The sequence below is a fragment of the Podarcis raffonei genome, chromosome 9 (genome assembly GCF_027172205.1).
Source record: "Podarcis raffonei isolate rPodRaf1 chromosome 9, rPodRaf1.pri, whole genome shotgun sequence".
NCBI lineage: Eukaryota > Metazoa > Chordata > Lepidosauria > Squamata > Lacertidae > Podarcis > Podarcis raffonei.
Genome location: NC_070610.1, coordinates 2,405,496 through 2,416,546, shown reverse-complemented (window position 1 = coordinate 2,416,546; position 11,051 = coordinate 2,405,496). Strand labels below are relative to the sequence as shown.

At 42.2% G+C, this 11,051-nt stretch overlaps 1 protein-coding gene across 11 annotated transcripts in view; it reads right to left on the bottom strand.

Moving 5' to 3' along the window:
• Window positions 1-10,256: 10,256 nt before the first annotated feature.
• Window positions 10,257-11,051, bottom strand: part of NRG4 (neuregulin 4) — a 70,926-nt gene continuing 70,131 nt past the window's right edge. For all 11 annotated transcript variants that reach the window (XM_053402687.1, XM_053402691.1, XM_053402684.1 and 8 more), the window contains one exon: window positions 10,257-10,959. The gene's annotated coding sequence lies outside the window, so the exon portion shown is untranslated. The remainder of the gene's footprint in view (window positions 10,960-11,051) is intronic.

The following is an 11,051-nucleotide window of genomic DNA, read 5'->3' as shown; positions in this document are numbered from 1 at the left end:
GGAACCCTCTGCGTGGGCTTCCTATCTCTGGGGCATTTCTGCAGGACCCCTTTCCATCAACTATAGGCTATGAAAACTGTTGCAATCTTTCTCATTTGCACCCAAAGTAGCAAATGAGCTTGTGGTCCTCTTAAAGACTAACAGGGTTATTGTGGCAAAACCTCTTGTAGGTCAGAACCTACTACAATATAGGTTCAAAAATCAGGTGTGATCTTGGAGACATTTGGATGCTGCATACCACCTGTTACCTTTTGTATTTCACAATCATCCATATATATATATTTTAAAATGCATATTATGCCAGCCAATAACATGTAGCCCATAAAATTTATGTCACAATGAATCAGTATTCAAGGTGGTATTAGCCACTCCGCTTTTGAAGTAACAAGAAGCTAATTCACTTAACCTCAATAGCTTCCTTTAATTTGTTGCTTTTAATTAGAGAGATAAGGCTCTCTTCAGCTCAACACTGTCCTTTCTGCATTTGAAAGCTCAACTCCCACATTTAAAAACAACAATAATATTTTTAAAAGTTTGCCAAACAATAAGAAATGTGATATAACTGTACTGTCTCTAGCCTTTTTAAAATCTTAATCTTTAAGGCTAGGGGAAAAGTATATAAGAAATATTCTCTAAGCTGTAGAAGAAGAAGCACATTTCTTTTACCAGGAAGGAAAACATTATTTAGCTCTCTTTAACGAACAAATCTGGATCTCTAGATTATTCTTTTTCTTTTTCCTCTGGAAAAGCTGTGTGCATAGCATTTTGACAGGTACAGCTTTTACTGGCGTGCAGATGGTACCGGTGAGAGAAGTGTTGGTGAATTCCTTCTGGGTTACACAACTAATAAAAGTCTTAAGTAACCTGCTAGAAATAAAAGCAGATGTCAATCTTATTTTGGTCAACCATTGGTAACCTTTTCATCTGCCATCTGTGCAACCCCTCAACTCTCATCAGCCTCAGTCTTAGCAAATGGTTAGGGATGATGGGACTTGTAGTTTATATCTTTGTTTGCAGAGCAAGATGGCAACAACAAAGCAGTGGCAGTGAGGAAACCTCCCTAAAAATGCCATCTATTTAAGTTAACTATCTGAATTGTGGACAACCAGCAGGATAAAATTAGAGTGACAGTTTATATTCATACTTAGATATACCTGTAGTGAAGGCTCCTCTGACCTTAGCTGTTGAAAGGTAATTGCAGACAAAACATACACAGCTGCTTATGCAGATAAAAGTTCAGGAGGATTTAATTTAACAGTGTGATGTCATCAAGCAAGATGGCTGCCTAACTCTCTTACTCTTAACACCCTGTGCGCTATCAAACCTCCCATTTAAGCTGAAAACCTTAAAAAGTGACTCTGTGAAACAAGATCTCTACAGATTATGCTCCAGGGATCTCATTTAACACCACAACAGTCACAAAAGCCATGTATCAGGAAATCAACCACAAACTTCTGAGCAGCAGCAAGAAGAACTAGGCTCAAGCGTGGCAGCTAAGACTGCAAAACTCTTAAGACAAAGTATTTGCCAGTTTCCTTCTCCCTGAGCTCACTACCCATATAGTAGTGATATAGTAATAATGCTCTCTAACCCAAAAGCTGCAACACCTGTATTAATGAAAGAACTAAGCAATTATGGTAAAGTGGCCAGATTCAAAATCAATGAAATCAGAAATAATGTAGATAGGCATTCCTCCACCTGTCTAATTAAACGTTCTAAACCAAACAGGTTTTAAAACCTGCTACAAGGTAGTAAAATATTTGGGAGTGCAGATAACTAAAAATCTATCCGCTCTAAAGAAAGCAAACTTCACACCAGTATTCCTACAGGTATGACAAAATCTTGAGTCTTGGAAAGATCTACATTTATCATGGTCAGGACGCCTAGCTGCAGTTAAGATGGCTATTCCTACCGAAATTTTTGTTTCTCTTTCAAGTGTTGCCAATTATGATTACACCCATACAATTTAAAATTTGTTTATTCATGAAGGGAAGAAAGCATGACTAGGCTCTAGAATTATATATGGAAGTGTCCAAAATGGCGGGATTGGAATCCCACATATCCAAACTGATTACAGCGCCTTCCAAGGAAAGCATTTGATGTCACTGATCCACAGGCAAAAAGGTAAACCATGGGTAGATATAGAAATTTCGGATCCTGTATATAGAGCATATCCCTATCTACCCTCCTCACTCACTAAAACCCATACTATTGTGAACCCTTTTTTCCGCACCACTCTAAATGTGTGGAAAGCAAAATTTAAAAAACTGGCTCCCCCAATATCTCCCCTTAGCTTTCACCTATCTTTTAAAGAAGCAGGGCAATGCTTAGATTGGAACGGTTGGGAACAGGTGGGCCTTTATAGATTGAAAGATTTCTTTGCAAACAGTAAAGGTAAAGGTAAAGGTCCAGTCGCAGACGACTCTGGGGTTGCAGCGCTCATCTCACTTTACTGGCCAAGGGAGCTGGCGTACAACTTCTGGGTCATGTGGCCACCATGACTAAGAACGGTACCCCCCTACAAAAAGAACAATTCATTGCAGCCATACCAAACTTTAAATGGCCATGGTACCACTTCAACCAGCTGTTAAGATTCCTGTTAAACCCAGACATTTCCACTCAAGCAAACAAAAAACTAACAGCAATAGAGCACATCTTTGTTAACTTCACTCTCTAGGGGCAGAGTGTCCTCAATTTACGAAGCTCTAATAACACTAGAATATGGCAATCTATGATACACAAAAATGCCATGGGAAATGGACCTAGATGTGCAAATACCAAATGAAAAATGGATGGCTTTGTGGTCTGGGAGACCGTTGAAATCAGTTTCTGCAAAAAGAAAGGAAGCTTTGGGACTTCCGGGTTAGCGCCAACGGCTAATGGCGGATTCCCTCCGAGCTCCGGAGGGAATCGGCTCCACAGGATCAGGGTCGTACCGCTGCGGCGACGCGGAGACACTTAAAAATCACAGGCGGTGAAGCCTGTGAACCTGGTGACTCGGCGGGCACCATTTGCGCCCCCCGACCTGCGAAGGAGCCTTTTTAAAGGCTCCGGGACGGGGTGAGCGGTGCGGTGCTGTGAGTCGACTGCTTCTCCTGTGGAGTGAAGCCGCGCTGCCATGGCCGGAGAGCGCTGACTTCTTCTTGTGATTTGGATTTCAAAATAACAACCCGTGAGTAGTACGGAAATTGGATTTTTAAAGAAAATTTTTTGGTGAATTAGGTACGATCGGGGGAGGTGTAAACAGGAAGTCAGCCTCCTCCTCCTGTAAACAATCTAAAGCAAGGACCTGCTAACTAAGGTCGAGAGAATTTTTTCTTTTATTATTTGATAAAAGACATTAATTTCACGATTTGGCACTAGAAGAAACCTTACTGGAGGATAAGAGCTAATTTTGGGAGCTGAAGTGCCGCCACCCCCCGGACCCGGGAGTGATCCGCGAGAGAGCCTGTTGAAGGTATTGGAAGAGTTTGACAGCTGTCAAATCAGCTGTCAGACGGAAAAAGAGAACTTTGTTTCTGTTGTTTCTGCTGGCTATATTTGTTACAATTTGACTATATTTTGTTGAAAACAAGGAAGAACTGATACAAACTAATTTGATTTTTGGATTTGAACTGGAAAGAACACTAAGTAACCAAAATCCCTCTAGAGGGGTTTTTGGGACATTACAAGAATGGCTGAAGGAGGGGAAATTCAAGCTGAATTGGACAGAGTCTTTGTTCTCTTGGGAAAGTTACAAGGCCAAATTGATGTTTTGGCTACAAATGTTACAACTCTGGACTTAACAGTAAACAAATTCATTGAATCTGATAAGGAATTGACTCAGGAAGCCCATGCAGCTGAACAAGAAGAGAAACTTGAGAGCTTTGAGAGTGTGAAGAAAGATATATATGTTGTTCCTGAGAAAAAGGAAGGAGGAGCTGTAATTTTACAGATGATAAAGGAGAGCCAGAGGCCTGACATGATGGCTGCAAAGGAAAATAAGAACTCAATGGTGAAAATTTGGTTTGAATTGGAGACTGAAGAATGGAGAGATCTTCTTGTGTGGAGATCTGAAGACCTAAGGATTACAAATCTGATTAAGGTGGAAGTTGGAGCTTTGGAGACATTCGGATTTGAAAGGAGTAAGAAACAAGATTTAGGCTCCACTTTTAAGTATGGAGGCCTGGTTGGAAGAAACATGGACTTTATTGGACTAGAGCTTCTCCGATATTTGGTGTTTAATACTAAGGATTATCCAAAAAGCCGGCAGAGAGGAATTGAGAGAGAATTAAGAGCCTCGGACGTGAGATCCCCAGGCTGAGAGTAGATTGACTGATGGACGATTATTGGGGATTGGAACCGGGAAAGGGGGGGGGGTGGAGTTTGGGAATCCAAAGGGTGTATAATTATAATTTGTTTTGCTTTTATTTTGTTTTGTTATTTGTATGAGAATTGAGAAAATCGTGGAAGGGAATTTAGGTCGACTTTAGAAAAAGACTTTAAGAATAAGCACGGATATATAATTATTGATGTCTATAAGGCAAAATTGGTTTTTCAAAATGAACTAAATATAAAATATAAAACATAAAAAGGTTAAAAATTAGGGACAAGAACTTGTTGAACTGTTGTTTAAATATTGATGTTTATAAGTTAAAATTGGTTTTTTTAAAATGAATGAAATATAAAAAGGTTAAAAATTGGGGACAAGAACTTGTTGAACCAACAATTTGAATTGGAATACAAGAGGGGGAGGTGTGGGGAAGTCAGGGAAATATGTCATTGAAAATAAGGACTTTGAATTTTATGTGTTTTTAAATTTTTTTGTTTCGTTTTTTTTATTTTTTGATGTATTATAATGGAAAAATCTTAATAAATATCATTAAAAAAAAAAGAAAGGAAGGAAGCTTTGCTAAAACTTCTACATAGGTGGCATTATACATCGGTGAGGCTGTCCCAAATATGTAAACAACTAAAGAGAACCTGGCTGATCTGATCCTGTTGACAGCTAAAACAATTGATTCTATTTGTAAAACGCTTAGCTCATTGCTTTCTAAAATGGACATTTTAATCAGTGAGGTCACAGAGACACTCAGAAAAGAAATCAACAAGGTACCAAAGGAACCTTCTCTATCTAACTCACTGTGAGCTAAATATATGATCCAGGACACGTGTTCCAAATCACGAGATGTAAACCAGAAGCTTGTTTGTGGAATGAAAGAACAACATCACTTAGTGTTACAACTGAATAAGCTTAGTCTTGCAATACGCAGCAACAAAGGCTGGGTTCCATCCTTTTATACAATTTGACTGGCCAAGAGGCATTGGAGGATTTTATTAGGGTTACATAGACTTAATCATTGTGTAGCCTCTGAACTACTCCAATCAAGCTCAGAAAGTCTTACTTTAGAAGCCCCAAAATTCCCTCACTGCTTCATCACACCAAGTCTGTGTTGACTGCCAAAGGAATTTTCCCAGTACGTTTTTAACAACCTGATTTTATCACCACTAATAACTAACTTTAAAGCAGCCAGCCACCATAATTATAACAGGACCCTAATGAAAAGAACACAAAAGAGCTTAAGCAAATCCATTCAAGAGGATTTGATCAGTTGGCAGAACCAGAGGATCCAACCAAGGACAACTGTGTATTGGAGGAGCATTTGAAAGGCTCTTTAAAGATTTACCAACACAAGAGCAACAACAGATTATTGAAAAACTAGCCTGCTGAAGATATCTGCAGACATCATAACTCCTACAATATGCCTAATGACTCTCAGCCTAAGGAGCCCTTGAAAGAGTCCATTATCTCTACTACCACCCTACGTAATGATCCATCAATATAGAATGCCTGGCAGTCATCTTTGAGAATTCCTGGAGAACAGGCAAAATCCCGGCAGACTGGAAGAGGGCAAATGTTGTCCCTATTTTCAAAAAGGGGAAAAGAGAGGACCCAAATAATTACCGCCCAGTCAGTCTGACATCAATACCAGGGAAGATTCTGGAGCAGATCATTAAGCAAATAGTCTGTGAGCACCTAGAAAGGAATGCTGTGATCACCAATAGTCAGCATGGATTTCTGAAAAATAAGTCATGTCAGACTAACCTGATCTCGTTTTTTGACAGAATTACAAGCCTGGTAGATGAAGGGAACGCAGTGGATGTAGCCTACCTTGATTTCAGCAAGGCATTTGACAAGGTGCCCCATGATATTCTTGTAACGAAGCTGGTAAAATGCGGTCTTGACTATGCTACCACTCAGTGGATTTGTAACTGGCTGACCGAACCCAAAGGGTGCTCATCAATGGTTCCTCTTCATCCTGGAGAAGAGTGACTAGTGGGGTACCACAGGGTTCTGTCTTGGGCCCGGTCTTATTCAACATCTTTATCAATGACTTGGATGATGGACTCAAGGGCATCCTGATCAAATTTGCAGATGACACCAAACTGGGAGGGGTGGCTAACACCCCAGAGGACAGGATCACACTTCAAAACGACCTTGACAGATTAGAGAACTAGGCCAAAACAAACAAGATGAATTTTAACAGGGAGAAATGTAAAGTACTGCACTTGGGCAAAAAAAATGAGATGGGTGACACCTGGCTTGAGAGCAGTACATGTGAAAAGGATCTAGGAGTCTTGGTGGACCACAAACTTGACATGAGCCAACAGTGTGACGCGGCAGCTAAAAAAGCCAATGCAATTCTGGGCTGCATCAATAGGAGTATAGCATCTAGATCAAGGGAAGTAATAGTGCCACTGTATTCTGCTCTGGTCAGACCTCACCTGGAGTACTGTGTCCAGTTCTGGGCACCACAGTTCAAGAAGGACACTGACAAACTAGAACGTGTCCAGAGGAGGGCAACCAAAATGGTCAAAGGCCTGGAAACGATGCCTTATGAGGAACGGCTAAGGGAGCTGGGCATGTTTAGCCTGGAGAAGAGGAGGTTAAGGGGTGATATGATAGCCATGTTCAAATATATAAAAGGATGTCACATAGAGGAGGGAGAAAGGTTGTTTTCTGCTGCTCCAGAGAAGCGGACACGGAGCAATGGATCCAAACTACAAGAAAGAAGATTCCACCTAAACATTAGGAAGAACTTCCTGACAGTAAGAGCTGTTCGACAGTGGACTTTGCTGCCAAGGAGTGTGGTGGAGTCTCCTTCTTTGGAGGTCTTTAAGCAGAGGCTTGACAACCATATGTCAGGAGTGCTCTGATGGTGTTTCCTGCTTGGCAGGGGGTTGGACTCGATGGCCCTTGTGGTCTCTTCCAACTCTATGATTCTAGGTATGGGCAGGTCCCCTTCCTTTATTGTCAGCAGGTATCTTTCAGCTCCTATGGCATATCTAAGCAGTCTGGAACTGCCTACACATCGTAGGACCTTATCCCTGGCTCAATGCTGAACTCTCCCTTCTGCTGCTCCTGGAGAATGCTACAGAAAGATCTCATACCTGGAGAGATGCTGCCCCTGTGACTCTGGCCAAATTGAAACTGTATAACACGGGCTTCTTCACTGTTTGGCTTGACTGTTTGGCTCCGAAGCTCCCTCTCCGATTGCATGGAGCCCGGACAGCCCCGTGGTTTTCCACGGATCTGAGGGCAATGAAACAATCGTTGAGATGGCCAGAGCGCCGGTGGCGGATAACTCATTCCGAATCTGACCGGACACAGGTTAGAGCTCAACGTCGAGCCTACCAAGTGGCGATAGCGACGGCGAAGAATTTCTTCACCGCCTCTATTGCATCTGCAGAAAACAGCAGCAGGAGACTTTTTCAGGTGGTTCACAATTTAGTGGCACCACCTGCAACATCGGGGCCCAGTACGGGCCACATGTTCTCCTGCAATGATTTTGCAAAGTTTTTTGCAGATAAAATCGCTCAGATTCGGGAAGAAGTAGACTCCACCGTGGGAGCAGGGCCGGGGCGGGAGAGTGCTAGAGTTCTGTCTAGTCAAGTTGAGTGGGATCCATTCCAATCTGTTACCTCCGAGGATGTGGACAGGCTGCTTAGACGAGTGAAACCAACCACCTGTCTCCTGGATCCTTGCCCATCCTGGCTTATAAAAGCTAGCCGGGAAGGACTGGGCGATGGGCTTCGTGGGGTGGTGAAGGCTTCCCTCCATGAGGGAGCCTTCCCAGACCCGCTGAAAGAGGCGGTTATTAAACCGCTTCTTAAAAAACCATCTTTAGATGCGGCCATTCTTGGGCAAGGTGATTGAGCAAGCGGTTGCCGAACAACTCCAGGCATGCCTGGAAGAAGCGGACCATTTGGATCCCTTCCAGTCGGGATTCAGGCCTCATTATGGGACTGAAACTGCCTTGGTCGCACTGGTTGATGATCTCCGGCGGGCTAGGGACAAAGGTGAGAGCTGTTTCCTAGTTCTGCTGGATCTCTCAGCGGCGTTTGATACCATCGACCATAACATCCTTCTGGACCGTCTTGAGGGGCTGGGAGCTGGGGGCACTGTCATACAGTGGTTCCGCTCCTTCCTCCTGGGCCGTGTTCAGAAAGTGGTGGGGGGGGATGAGTGTTCAGACCCCTGGGCTCTCACTTGTGGGGTGCCTCAGGGTTCTGTCCTCTCCCCCATGCTTTTCAACATTTACATGCAGCCGCTGGGAGAGATCATCAGGAGGTTTGGGCTGGGTGTTCATCAGTATGCGGATGATACCCAGCTCTACCTCTCTTTTAAATCAGAACCAGTGAGGGCGGTGAAGGTCCTGTGTGAGTGTCTGGAGGCGGTTGGAGGATGGATGGCGGCTAACAGATTGAGGTTGAATCCTGACAAGACAGAAGTACTGTTTTTGGGGGACAGGAGGCGGGCAGCTGTGGAGGATTCCCTGGTCCTGAATGGAGTAACTGTGCCCCTGAAGGACCAGGTGCGCAGCCTGGGAGTCATTTTGGACTCACAGCTGTCCATGGAGGCACAGGTCAAATCTGTGTCCAGGGCAGCTGTTTACCAGCTCCATCTGGTACGTAGGCTGAGACCCTATCTGCCTGCGGACTGTCTCGCCAGAGTGGTGCATGCTCTGGTTATCTCCCGCTTGGACTACTGCAATGCACTCTACGTGGGGCTACCTTTGAAGGTGACTCGGAAACTACAACTAATCCAGAATGCGGCAGCTAGACTGGTGACTGGGGGCGGCCGCCGAGACCATATAACACCGGTCTTGAAAGACCTACATTGGCTCCCAGTATGTTTCCGAGCACAATTCAAAGTGTTGGTGCTGACCTTTAAAGCCCTAAACGGCCTCGGTCCAGTATACCTGAAGGAGCGTCTCCACCCCCATCATTCTGCCCGGACACTGAGGTCCAGCGCCGAGGGCCTTCTGGCGGTTCCCTCATTGCGAGAAGCAAAGCTACAGGGAACCAGGCAGAGGGCCTTCTCGGTAGTGGCGCCCACCCTGTGGAACGCCATTCCAGCAGATGTCAAAGCGATAAACAACTACCTGACATTCAGAAGACATCTTAAGGCAGCCCTGTTCGAGGAAGTTTTTAATGTGTGACATCTTAGTGTATTTTTGGTTTCTATGGAAGCCGCCCAGAGTGGCTGGGGAGGCCCAGCCAGATGGGCGGGGTATAAATAATAAATTATTATTATTATTATTATTATTATTATTATTATTATTATTGTTATTATTATTATTATTATTATTATTATTATTACTGTTCTACAGAGATTTAGGCTCTGACCTTATTCTGCCAATACTCCAGAAATACGCTGGATGCTCTGATCATTTATTTGCCACTCTGTTGCTCCTTAATAAAAAATCCTGTTATACAAGGTAGCCAAATTTTGTGCAGCAGCAATCAAAATATGACATATAATGACTACCGCCAAGCATTAGTATTATATATAATATAATATATTGACCTCTCTAGGTCAGAAGGGTTTCCTTTCTGACAGATAAATGACTCCCTATAACTGCTTTTTTATGTATATGTGATTTTATATCATTTTATTTATTTATTTTGGTGTATTTATCTTGATACTATGACTTGGACTGTAGTCCAGTAACATCTAAAGGGCCACAGGTTTGTCATCCCTGAACTACACTTCTGTGTTAAAAATATAATCAATTTTAGTCTGGAAAACTGTTTCCCCAAATCAACCATCTCTTTAATGCCTCAAATTGGAAGCATGGTTTTCCAGTTCAACTGGAACTATAAAGCAGCAGTTAACAATACCTCAATATATTTAGTGTTTAAAAATTAGCCAGCTCTAGACTTCATGCAGTGTTGTTTTTTTAAGGAAGTGCAAATGATTTTCAGAGGTTACATCATGCTATGTGGTTTTATTTTTGGCCAACAAAAACAGTTTTGTTTCCTAATATGACCTTTGCAGCCAGCTAAGCTGTGAAAGAACTGATTTTAAACTTGTGAATGCTTTTTAATAGAGACCTGGAATAGGCATTTAAAGAGAGAAAGATAAACTTTATTTACAAATGAAATTGTTTTGCGGACTGACCTTAATTTTTAACCACTGTATTTTGTGCAGGTCTAAAGCCCTCTGAGTAGTTCAAACAAAACTTAGAAGTAACTAAGTCATTGAGAAGGTTCTGCATGTCTTCAGCCAGTTACAACTTGTGGTCCATATATAGGGTCCATTATATATATATATTTACTAGCCCTGCCCTCCCATTTAAAGTTCTGTTCAACACAATCAAAGGCCTTACCATTTTCCATGCCTAGGAAAAAGCATATACCTATTTTTGCCTTTGATAAATACAGATGAATGAAACATAGCTTCTCAATATTATCTAACAGTATTCTGTCATGATTCAACAGTATTTTATCTTTTTTAACTACTATGCATAAAGGTCGTTCTAACTTGCCTCTGATAAGCTTCACATACCTTGTACATTCTGTGTCTGACAGCTGCAAGAACATAAGCAATGTACATTTATGTGTATATATTTGGTCTTGTAAAATATTAGCAATATCTTCTTCTTTCACAGTGACTGGGAACAGTGTTATGGATTCCTGAAAATTATATAAGAGAATAGCTTTATTAGAAGTGATTATTATTATTATTTTTTAAAAATAGTCTATTGGCTTTCCACCATTATTCAAGG